Raw genomic sequence first — 12,143 nt, forward strand, 5'->3', positions numbered from 1 at the left:
AAGAAGTAACTTCTGTTGTGGATAAAGAACAACCAGTGAATGTACTGTACCTAGACTTTGAGAAGGTATTTCCATCAGGTGCCATATCAAAGGTTATTACAGAAAATAAAAATTCATGGTGCAGTGGTAACATACTGACATGCATAGATGATTAGCAGGCTAACAGGGACAGAGAGTAGGAATGAGTGGGTCTTTTTCAGGCTGGTAGGATTTTATGAGTGGTATGCCACAGGAGTCAGGGCTGGGGCTTCAACTTTCTATTATTTACATAAATGATTTGGCTGAAGAGATAGAAGATATGGCAGCTAAATCTGCTAATTTGGATGTCCTACTTCATATCTGGAGTATCATGTACAGTACTGGCTACCAGATTTATGGATATTAATGCATTGGAAGCAGTTCAGAGGTTGACTAAACTAATACCTGGGAGAAAGTGAGGACTGCGGATGCTGGAGATCAGAGCTGAAAATGTGTTGCTGGAAAAGCGCAGCAGGTCAGGCAGCATCCAAGGAGCAGGAGAGTCGACGTTTCGGGCATGAGCCCTTCTTCAGGAAGAAGGGCTCATGCCCGAAACGTCGACTCTCCACTCCTTGGATGCTGCCTGATCTGCTGCGCTTTTCCAGCAACACATTTTCAGCTCAAAACTAATACCTGGAATGACTGGATTACCTTATGAGGGAAGGCTGGACAGGCCTACATCCTTGAGTCAGAGTTGACTTAATTGAAATGTAAAAGCTCTTGAGTGGACTTGACAGGATCAATATAAAAAGGATGTTTCTTCTTGTGGGAGAATCTAGAAGTACAGAATCAGTTCACTCTCCAATCTTTTTTGTAACAGTACCAATGGTGCTTGTGTTATGACCTGCCTATAACTCAGCAGATTCAATGCAAGCACCTGCTAAACCGCCATGAAGTGGTAGCTAAAGTGATTTTCCGACTGGCAATTCCAAACAAGTTCTTGCTTGTTTCATAGCTAACTGCTGTTAACTGGGCAACAGACTGAGAATTAAGTAAAAAGTCCAGGAGGAAGGGCAAATGTAGATCCAAGTATATTTCAGTTCGTCACTAATAAAGGTACAGAGGAATGTGCTAACATAAATATAATTAGGTGTAAGGAAACATCTGTGGACTGTAAAGTTTAAACACGAAAGCATTCTCCCCACCCTCCTCTAGCTTATCTCTCCATGCTTCAGGCTCTCTGCCCTTATTCCTGATGAAGAGCTTTTGCCTGAAACGTCGATTTTGCTGCTCCTCGGATACTCTCCCAGCACCACTCTAATCCAGAATGTGGTTTCCAGCGTCTGCAGTCATTGTTTTTACTCACTCACAGGAAAAGACCAGGTGACAGGAGGAAACCCAACCATCAGCCTCCGGACTGGCAGACTAACCAATAGGAACAGGGTATACTGGGAAGCCGGCGCACCCGTGTCGATCAATGGGAGAAGGTTTTACTGCCGGCGCGTTGCCGATTGGTCGCCGGCGGAGCGTCGGCTTCTGCCTCTCTGGATGACAGCAGAAAAGCCGGTAAGCGAGGCTGGGCCTATGGGCGGGGGAGGAAATGGAGTGACTGAGCGGTAATGGTTCCCTTGGTTGGGAAGCTTGCCGCTGACTGGTGATCAGGGGATGTGGTGTGTGTGTACGTATGTGGCGGTTGGGGGTTAGTGAGGAGCTCCCATTCTCCTGTCACAACCTTCCTCTGTGCACGTGTGGGATCCCGGGCACGGCGCTGCTTCCTGCCCCAGATGGGAGCTCCTCCCCTGGTCAACTGTACATTCCGTATTGCCTGCCGAGAAAACAAAGCACGCCTGCTGGACAGAGCCTCTAGTTTGGGAGTGCTCACCCAAAGCTTCAATCCCTTTTCCATCGCTGATGAGTCTTCTGTGTGTCTCGAGCATTTGTTTCTAACTTATCCGATTTTTACATCTACAACCTTTTTTCAGACTGGACTTTTCCAGCCATGACTCGAACATTGCATCAGAAAGCACTGCTGCTGGGTGCTCGCGCAATACTCATTAGACCTGGAAAACTTGATCAGCTGATCGAAAATTTTGAAATTAGATTAGATTAGATTCCCTACAGTGTGGAAACAGGCTCTTCGACCCAATAAATCCACACCGACCCTCCGAAGAGTAACCTATCCGGACCCATTTCCCATTGACTGATGCACTAATGAACTTTTACCTTAAATGTATATGGTGCAATTCATGAGCACACTTTAAACAAATAATTAATATAAATTCAGTGCTGCTTTAGGTGACAACATTCGGCATAGAATGTAAATTTAGTTAGTTTGAAAGACTGGTTTGGCTGCATACTTTTATATATTCTTGAGTTTTATTTAGCTTGATAAGCTTGTATGGGTGTTGCTGGCAAACGTATTTAAAATCTAGCTGCAAATGTACCTGAGACTACAGTGAGCTGCTTCCTGATTGCATTCAACCCGTATGGTGTCAGTGTGCATAGGGTATTGAGAGTGAAAGACACAAAAGTTTGACTCTGCAATGTAAAAGGAACACTCTCTTTCTAATTTAAGTTCATGTAGGCCTTGGAAGGGAGCTTGGGGTTGCTGATACTACCATGTTTCTGCAGCTCTTGTAAGTGATGGAAGTAGGTGAAAGTGAGGACCGTAGATGCTGGAGAGTCGGAGTTGAAAAGGGTGGCACTTAAAAAGCACAGCAGGTCATGAAACATTCGAGTAGCAAGAGAGTCAATGTTTTGGGCATAAGCTCTTCATCAGGAATGGTAGGGGTGTGGGGGAGATGGGGCTGGGGTGAAGGTAAGTGGCAAGGCACTAGGTGGCTGTAGGTGGGAGGTAATTGTGATACGTCAGTGGGGAGGGGGGAGTGGATAGGTGGGAAGGCAGATGGACAGGTTAAAAGGGTGGTGCTGAGTTTGAGGGTTGGATATGGGATGAGGTGGGGGAGGGGAGATTTCGAAATGAAAGAAGTCGATGTTGGCGCCAAGCGGTTGAAGGGTCCCAAGGCATTCTTCTTTCTCCAGTTAGCAGGTGTCCAGATTCCCTGGTCCTCACCTTCCACCCCACTAATCTCTGGATGCAGACATTTCCACCACTTAGAGTATTCGTTGCGCTTAATGTGGTCTCCTCTCTGCCAGGAAGACAGGACACCAACTAGAAGAGCGTTTCAAGGAACGTCTCTGGAACATCGGCGCTCAACAACCCCACTGCCCTGTGGCCAACCATTTCAGCACTCCTTCTCACTCTGCCAAGGACAAGCAAGTCCTGGGCTCCCTCCACTGTTAAATTTAATCCACCTGCTAACTGAAGGAAGAATGCCTCATCTTCTGTTTTGGGACTGTTCAACCATGTGGCATCAACATTGATTTCAGTAGTTTCCAAATCCCTCTTTTTTTCAGCCCCCCCCCCCCCCCAACCTTATCCCAGATCCAACCCTCCAACTCAGCACCGCCCTCATGATCTGTCCAACCTGTCCACTCCACTTTCCCCACAGACGTATCACAACTACCCCATCTACCTTCACCTCAGGCCCCACCTATTTATTTCATCCCCTTTTCCCCCTTCCGCATTCTTGATGAATGGCCCGAAATGTCAGCTCTCCTCCTCAGATGCTGCCTGGCTTGCTGTGCTTTTGCAGTGCTACACGTTTCAACCAACAAGTCATGGAAATCATGGGTTCACAAGGTATTGCTGAACCAGCCTTGGTTACTGCAGTGCATCTTGTAATTGGGATGTACTGCATCTCCTACAGTGGAAAGATTGAATACTTAAGGTGCTGATCAGACTGCTTTGTACTTTAATGGCATCCACTTGCTTCACTGTTGAAACTGCACTCTTCCAAGCAGGTCAAGAGTATTCCATTGTTTTCTCCAATTTGTCTTGTAGACGGTAGAAGGGTTATGGAAGGTCACATGAGCTGTTTGCTGAAGAATGCCTGCCCTACACTGGTTTTTAGAGCCACTATCTATCTGGCTTCTCCTGGTAGGCTTGTTTTTGGTGCTTATCAGGATTTGCTGAGTTTGATGATAGAATTGTTGGAAGCTGGGGAAGTGATTTGCTGGACCCCGTGCTGAAATATTTTACTATCAGTAGCCACAGTGCAGTGCCGGAAGGCTAGGGATTGGCTAACATAGTGCCATTATTTAAGAAAGGATGTCAGGAAATGTCAGAAAACTATAGACTGGTGAGCCTGACATCAGTGGTGGGCAAGTTGTTGGAGGGAATCCTGAGAAACTAGATTGAAACGCGCTTAGACTGATTCGGGATACTCAACATGGCTTTGTGCATGGGATATCATGTCTCACTAAGTTGATTGAGTTTTAAAAAGGAGTAACAAAAATGATTGTTGAGGGAAGAGCAATGGACATGGTCTATATGGAGAAAGTGCAGATACTGGAGATCAGAGTCGAGAGTACAATGCTGGAAAAGCACAGTAGGTCAGGCAGCATCTGAGAAGCAGGAGAATCAAAGTTCGGACAAGAGCCCTTCATCAGGAATTCTTCTTGCCCTTCCTGATGAAAGACTCTTGTTCAAAATATTGATTCTCCTGCTCCTTGGATGCTGTCTGACCTGCTGTGCTTTTCCAGCATATCTATATGGATTTCAGGAAGGGTTTGACAAGGTTCCTCATGGTAGACTGGTTAGCAAAGTCAGCTCATATGGAATATAGGAGAACTAGCTATTTAGATACGGAACTGGCTGGAAGGTAGAAGACAGAAGGTTGTTTTTCAGAGTGGAGGCCTGTGACCAATCATGTGCCACAAGAATTGGTGCTGAGTCCACTGCTTTTTGTTATTCATATAAATGATTTGGATGTGAATATGATATGTTAGGTAAGTTTGCGGATGATACCAAAATTGGAGGTGTAATGGATGGTGAAAAGGTTACCTCAGAATGCAAGGATATCTTGATCCGTTGGGCTGAGGGGTGGTAGATGGAGTTTAATTTAGATAAATGTAAGATGCTGCAAGTCAGGTCAGGACTTATAGACTTAATGGTAAGGTCCTGGGGAGAGTTGCTGAACAGAGATCTTAGAATGCAGGTTCGTAGTTCCTTGAAAGTGGACTTGCAGGTAGGTAGGATACCGAAGAAGGCATTTGGTATGTTTTCCTCTATTGGTCAGTGCATTGAGTGGAGGAGTTGGGAGGTCATGTTGAGGCTGTACAGGATATTGGTTATACCATTGTTGGAATACTGCATGCAATTCTGGTCTCTGTGCTGTCGGAAGGATGTTGTGAAACTTGAATGCATTTCCCTATCGGAGGCTGAAGGGTGACCTTATAGAGGTTTATAAAATCATGAGGGGCATGGATCGGCGACATAGGCAAGGGCTTTCCCCTGGGGTGAGGGAGCCCAAAACTAGTGGTGAGAAGTTTAAGGTGAGGCGGATCTCAAGGACAACTTCTTTAATGCAGCGGGTGGTGTGTGTATGGAATTGGCTGCCAGAGGAAGTGGTGGAGGCTGGCGCAATTACAACATTTAAAAGGCAACTGTTTGGGTATATAAATAGGAATGGTTTGAAGGGATATGGGCCAAATGCTGGCAAATGGGGCTAGATTAATTAAAGAGATCTGGTTGACATGGATGGGCTGGACCAAAGCTATACATGCATACCGATGATTCGAAGTGGTTGGAAACAGTGAGCCAGCAAGAAAAAGGCAATTAACGATAACTCAAAGCTAGATTGAAGAGCTGGGTTTTGAGGGAATTTGTCTTTTTAGAATTGCAGGCATTGAGAAAGGATGTTTCAGACATCAAGTTTTCATCAGTTCAGCGAGGATAAGGGTGGATTTTTTTTAGGTGGCATTAATTACTTGCAGTGGCTTCATTTCCTGCTCCAGTATTATTACCACTGGTATCTTCCAAGGAGTGATCCTTGGACCCACTGATTCTCACATCTGACCTCTTGGAAATATCACCCAAGTCAATTCTACAAAGTCCTCCCATCTCCTGGAAACTTATGTCTAAATTAAGAAAGCTGTAAGATAGACTGATCAAGTAACATAATGTTCACCAAATCTTACTTTACATCCAACATCCCTATCAATATTCTCGGATATGACCTGTTCCAACAGTACAGTTGGCATGGTTCTGGGAGTCCTCAAAATTTACTATGAACTCTATAAAGTTGTATGGCATTCAGTTAAGACCACCTTCAACTGATATTCTTACTAAATTGTTAAATACAGAGTATTACTTGAAAGAACCACTGAGGCCGCAGAATGTGCTCCAAGTGGGGATCTTCAGAGTCCATTGCTGTGAATTGGCTTGTAACACTCCTGCTGACTGAGCCCTGAAGGACATCTTCAGACTTTGTCGAAGGGATGAAGGCATCACTTGCTGTGCCACTACTTACTACTCACCCCTAATAATTATTGAAAGTGATATGCCCTGCCATCTTAAACTGCTGCAGGAATTTTGACAGACTTGTGTGGGCAAGAATAGAATGACAATGAAATGTGCAAAATTGTGATGTTATTCTCTGTGGTAGGAAGATCTGATGTGCAAAATATTCCAATGATGAAAGATTGTAAAGTGTAGATGTACAAGTTGACCTGTGTATTCTTTCAATAATTTGCTGAAGGCTAACCTGCAGATGCAGCAAGCAATTAGGAAGGCTAATGGTATGTTATCCTTACTGCAAGAGACTTTGAGTACAAGAGTAGTGAAATATTGCTTCAGCAATATAGAACCTTGGTTAATATGCAGGGTCACTTGGTAGTTAGGAGAAAGTGAGGACTGCAGATGCTGGGGATCAGAGCAGAAAAATGTGTTGCTGGAAAAGCGCACCAGGTCAGGCAACATCCAAGGAGCAGGAGAATCGACGTTTCAGGCATAAGCCCTTCTTCAGGAAGCCATTTCTGAAGAAGGGCTTATGCCCGAAACGTCAATTCACTTGGTAGTTAGGAAAGCAGATGTAATGTTAACCTTCATTTTGAGAGGGATAGAGCAGTAATGCACTGCTGAAGCTGTATAAGGTTCTGGCCACACTGCATGGAATGTTGTGAACAGTTTTGTGCTCGGTGTCTAAGGAAGGATGTATTGATTTTTGGAGGGGTCCCAGAAGAGGTTTACAAGAATGATCCTGGGGATGAAGGCCTTGTCATATGAGGAGTGGTTGACCACTTTGGGTCTGTACTCTATGGAGGTTAGAAGGTTGAGAGGTGATCTGATTGGAAATTACAGAATACTGAGAGGCCTGGGGAGATGTTTCCACTGGTGGGACCCATGGGCACAATCTCAGGCTGAAGGATGACCCTTTAGAAAAGTGATGAGGAGAAATTTCTTCAGCACAAAGGTGGTGAATCTGTGAAGCCCTGCCACAGAATGTTTTGGTGGTCAAATCCTTGAGTATATTTAAGACCAGTTTTTTGATGAGCAAAGGATTCAAGGTTATGGGGAGAAGGTAGGAAAATGTGATCATGAAACATGTTGATCATGATCGAATGATGGAGCAGACTCGATTGGTCAAATGGTCCAGTTGTGCTCCTTTATTATTTGGTATTACATCAGGAGATGGAGGCTCCACAAATATCCCCATCCTCAACAACAGGGTAACCTAGCACACCACTGCAAAAGGTCAGGCTGAAGCATTTCCAAATACCTTCAGCTAGAAGCGATGAGTGGATTATTCTTTTCTATCTTCTCCCTGAGGTCCCTAGCATCACAGGTCCCAGTCCTGAACCAATTCAACTCACTCCATAATATGAAGAAACAGCTGAAGACATTCAAAACTGCAAAAGGAACATTCTGGCAAGAGCATTGAAGATATGCTCCAGTATAGCTGTGCCTGTATCTAAACTGTTCCAGTCTAGTAGAAAACAAAATATTTTTCCCATTGTGAAGATGACCAGTTAAGTAGTTTATTTCAGGTTTTCAGCCAGGTTTCTTAATGAACACCATTTTTAGCTTCATCAAAACAAAACTTATTCAGCTAATGTGCAATAATTGGTTAACATATAGTCAGCAATATGGAAGTATAAATGCTTATCTCTCTGAATATCCCCAAAACAGAGAGGCATGTGCAGAAGCACATAAGTTTACAGGAAAAATGGAAAGAAAACCTATTTCTCTGCTGAGATTGGATTTCTGAAAAAAAAGTGTATTAGTCCTGATGGCAAGAGGATAAAACGGAGGATATTCCAGATTATGTTTCTCTGATGACCACACATGCCAGAAGTCATGGACAGTTACCTCTGAAGTCTTGCAGACACAGCTTGCTCACAAATACAATCTTGACCTCGTCCTTCAATCAAGAGAAAGTGTGGACTGCAGATGCTGGAGATCAGAGCTGAGAGCGCGGTGCTGGGAAAACACAGCAGATCAGACAGCATCCGAGGAGCAGGAGAATCGACATTTCAGGCATAAGCCCTTCATCACTATTCCTTCAATGTGTTTTGAAAGAATACATAGATTTCACTTTGAACTTAACGGAAGACTTTCTTGACAGAAATGGGAGAAACCAGCTGCGTGATGTTTTTTCTTGTAAGCTTTCATTTGACTCTGCTGGTTCTTAGGCTTTTTTCCAACTCAGCTTATTCTTTTGGTTGTTCTCCAACTGAATGAGATAAATAAGAACAAGCCAGTTACTATTCAAAATAGCTTGAACAGGGTCTATCTCAAAGCAAGTGGTTATCACCAGATTTTTTGGAAGCATTATTTTAAAAAAATACTCATGTCCATAGCCAGTTTTGAATGATTTGTTTTCAAGAAAACACTCCTGGTATATTGACAGCACTGGAAATAAATTCCTTCTAGCGAGTTTTGAGAAGATTTATAGCTCCAGTTGAGGTACTGGATGTAAGTTGGCTCTCTGCGCTGGAAGGTTCATTTTCGTGTGCTTCATCATCATATGAGATAACATCATCAATGAGCCTCTGGTGAAGTGCTGATGTTATGTCCCGCTTTCTATTTGTGTTTTGGTTTCCTTGGTTGTTGATGTCATTTCCTGTTCTTTTTCTCAGAGGGTGGTAGACTGGGACAAAATCAATATATTTATTGAGAGAGTTCCGGTTGGAATGCCATGCTTCTAGGATTTCCGCTATCACGGTTCTTAGCAGAGGCAGTAATGCAGAGACTGAAACAAACAGCTGTGCCAGCCATCAAACCGAGACTTTGGGTCCACATAGTGGAAGACACTTTTGTCCCGACTAAACAAAACAAATTAGAGGAAATCTTCAAGCCCATCAATAATATCCTTACTGGCATAAAATTCACAAGAGGAGGAAAGCAACACCCAACTGCCATTCCTTGATGTCACAGTAGAGCAAATAATCAATGGGGAGCTCCAAAGTAGCGTTTTCGCAAAGACCGTTCCCTCCATCACTACCTGGTCAGGTTCATGCCCCCCCCAACAACCCACCCTCCCTTCCTGGCACCCTCCCCTGCCACCGCAGGAATTGCAAAACCTGTGCCCACACCACCTTCCTCACCTCCATCCAAGGCCCCAAAGGAGCCTTCCACATTCATCAAAGGTTTACCTGCACATCTACCAATATCATTTATTGTATCTGTCGCTCCCGATGCAGTCTCCTCTACATCGGGCAGACGAGATGCCTCCTAGCAGACCGCTTTAGGGAACGTCTCCGGAAACCCACACCAATCAACCTCACTGCCCTGTGGCCCAACATTTCAACTCCCCCTTCCTACTCTGCAGAGGACATGCAGGTCCTGGGCCTTCTCCACCGCCGCTCTCTCAACACCCGATGCCTGGAGGTAGAGCGCCTCATCTTCCGCCTCGGAACACTTCAACCCCAGGGCATCAATGTGGACTTCAACAGTTTCTTCATTTCCTCTTCCCACACCTCACTCCAGCTCCAACCTTCCAGCTCAGCACCGCCCTCATGACCTGTCCTACCTGCCTATCTTCCTTTCCACCTATCTACTTCACCCTCATCTCTGACCTATTAACTCCATCTCCACCCCCATTCACCTATTGTACTCTATGCTACTTTCTCTCCACCCCCACCCCCCTCTCATTTCTCTCTCCACTTTGCAGGCACCCTGCCTCTATTCCTTGATGAAGTGCTTTTGCCCGAAACATCGATTTTCCTGTTCCTTGGATGCTGCCTGACCTGCTGTGCTTTTCCAGCACCACTCTAATCTATACTCTGGTTTCCAGCATCTGCAGTCTTTGTTTTTACCTCGTGATTTGGACCCCATCTATCACTCTGAGAAAAAAACAGGAAATGACATCACTCACCCAAGGAAATCTAAGTGCATGAATAGAAAGTGGGACATAACCTGAGCGCTTCAGTCTAGGCTCATTGATGATGTTACCTTGTCTGGACGAAATGTCTGAAAACGAACCTGGCAGCTCAGGGAGCAAACTTGCATCCATAAATTCCTTCTCCATGATATTCAACACTTAGATTGCCCAAAACAGTTTTAAATGTAGAATAAAATAATAGAATCACTGCAGTGTGGAAAAAGGTTGTTTGGCACAGATTCTCTGCAGACCATCCCGTACAGACACTGTAACCCTGTCCAGTCACCCTGTATTTTCCATGGCTAATCTACCTGGCTTTTACATATCTGGACACTATAGGGCAGTTTATCAGAGCCAATCTACCTAACTGGCATATCATTGGACTGTGGGCGGAAACTGGACCACCCAGAGGAAACCCAAGAAGACGCAGAGAGCTTCCAAATTCCCCACACACAGTCATCCAAGACTGGAATCAGATCTGTGAGGCAGCAGTGCTAACCATTGTGCTGCTGTACCACCCATAAAATGTTGTCTTAAAAATATCATTCTATAATATTGGTGACCAGAGTTTAAATGTGGTCAAACCACAGAATGATATGGTTTTAGCCTGACCTTTCTACTTTTAAATCTATTCCTCTAGGAATAAAATCAAAGGAGCAGTTTTTTTTTATTATATAAAGGGACCAAATTATGAATAGGCTGGACAGGATAGATGTAGGAAGAATGCTTCCACGTGTGGATGAATCTAAAACTCAAATTCATAAACTAATTACTGATGATAAATCTCACCGGGAAATAAAGAAAAGTGTCTTTATCAGCAAGTGGTAAAATATGGAATTCAACACTGCAGAATTTATTGAGGCAAATAATTTGGATGTTTTCAGGAGATAAGAAAAGGTAAGTTGAGATGAGAGAGGTGAACTAGCAAAGAGGTCTTGGAGCTTAAGAATCCAGTGTATTTCTGCACTGTACTATATAAACTAATTTCTGTGTAACTAAATGCAATTTATGTATGGAACAAGAATGTTTTATGGATGAATATAAAATAATGGTGAACTACACAGCTAATACTTTACTGATCCTGGTCTGCAGAACAAGGCATTCAACCAGAGGGAGTTTATAATTCCCTTCTCTTTTTAATACTTGGGGGAAATTTAAGTGTTGAAGGATCATGACTATACAGAAGTGTTTTCTTTAAAAGAGGTAATTGAAAATTGGCTATGGATCTCAGAATTTTTTAAAAATAATGCTTCCAAGAAATCTGGTGAAAAGTGGGTATTCGGCAGGACAGCATTAGTCTTCACCTATCTTACTTGCTAAATGAAGCCCTCTGCAGACCTTTGCGAGCCTGTCAGTAGACAAAGAATGGACACCATGGTGAAGAACTAGAGGAAGGCAGGAAAAGAAGTTACGGTTATGGAAGATTGAAAAATCTGAGCTATGTTTTCATCTGTTCAACCTACATAAATGATATGTAATTTCAAATTTAAAAGGTAAAAGATGTGTAATTCTCTAATGTCCTTAAAAATGCTGTGTGATCAATGAACTATTCTGAAACTTTAAGACAAAATATTTTGGGCTTTTTCGATTGCAAGTTGCCACTGTATTTTGATAGCGTAATGATTTGTATGTGGGCAGTTTCTAACATACTCATGATCCTGAGGAAGATTAGTTAGGGTCAGTATAAAGCATGTTTTTCATCAGTATTTCTCTGTGAATATTAAACATCTGGCCATAGTTTCCTTGCTGATAGACAAGCTCACAGCTGTCTGACTTGAAGCCCCTTTTGCCACTTTAGTCTGATTTTATAATGATTAGTTTCTCTTAATTCTTGAGAAAAATGCGCTGTATATTACCTGAAATCTATTGTGGATAATGTATAAGATCATTATTGTTTTTGATCAATTGATGAAATGTAGTAATTTTCTCAGTGGTTAATTGAACATTTTGTCGCCTAAA

At 43.4% G+C, this 12,143-nt stretch overlaps 1 protein-coding gene across 1 annotated transcript in view; it reads left to right on the forward strand.

Moving 5' to 3' along the window:
• The first annotated feature begins 1,418 nt into the window (after positions 1-1,418).
• Positions 1,419-12,143, forward strand: part of iars1 (isoleucyl-tRNA synthetase 1) — a 190,122-nt gene continuing 179,397 nt past the window's right edge. Inside the window, exon 1 of the mRNA XM_060835504.1 lies at positions 1,419-1,524. The gene's annotated coding sequence lies outside the window, so the exon portion shown is untranslated. The remainder of the gene's footprint in view (positions 1,525-12,143) is intronic.

The sequence above is a fragment of the Hemiscyllium ocellatum genome, chromosome 14, assembly GCF_020745735.1.
Source record: "Hemiscyllium ocellatum isolate sHemOce1 chromosome 14, sHemOce1.pat.X.cur, whole genome shotgun sequence".
NCBI classification, from domain to species: domain Eukaryota; kingdom Metazoa; phylum Chordata; class Chondrichthyes; order Orectolobiformes; family Hemiscylliidae; genus Hemiscyllium; species Hemiscyllium ocellatum.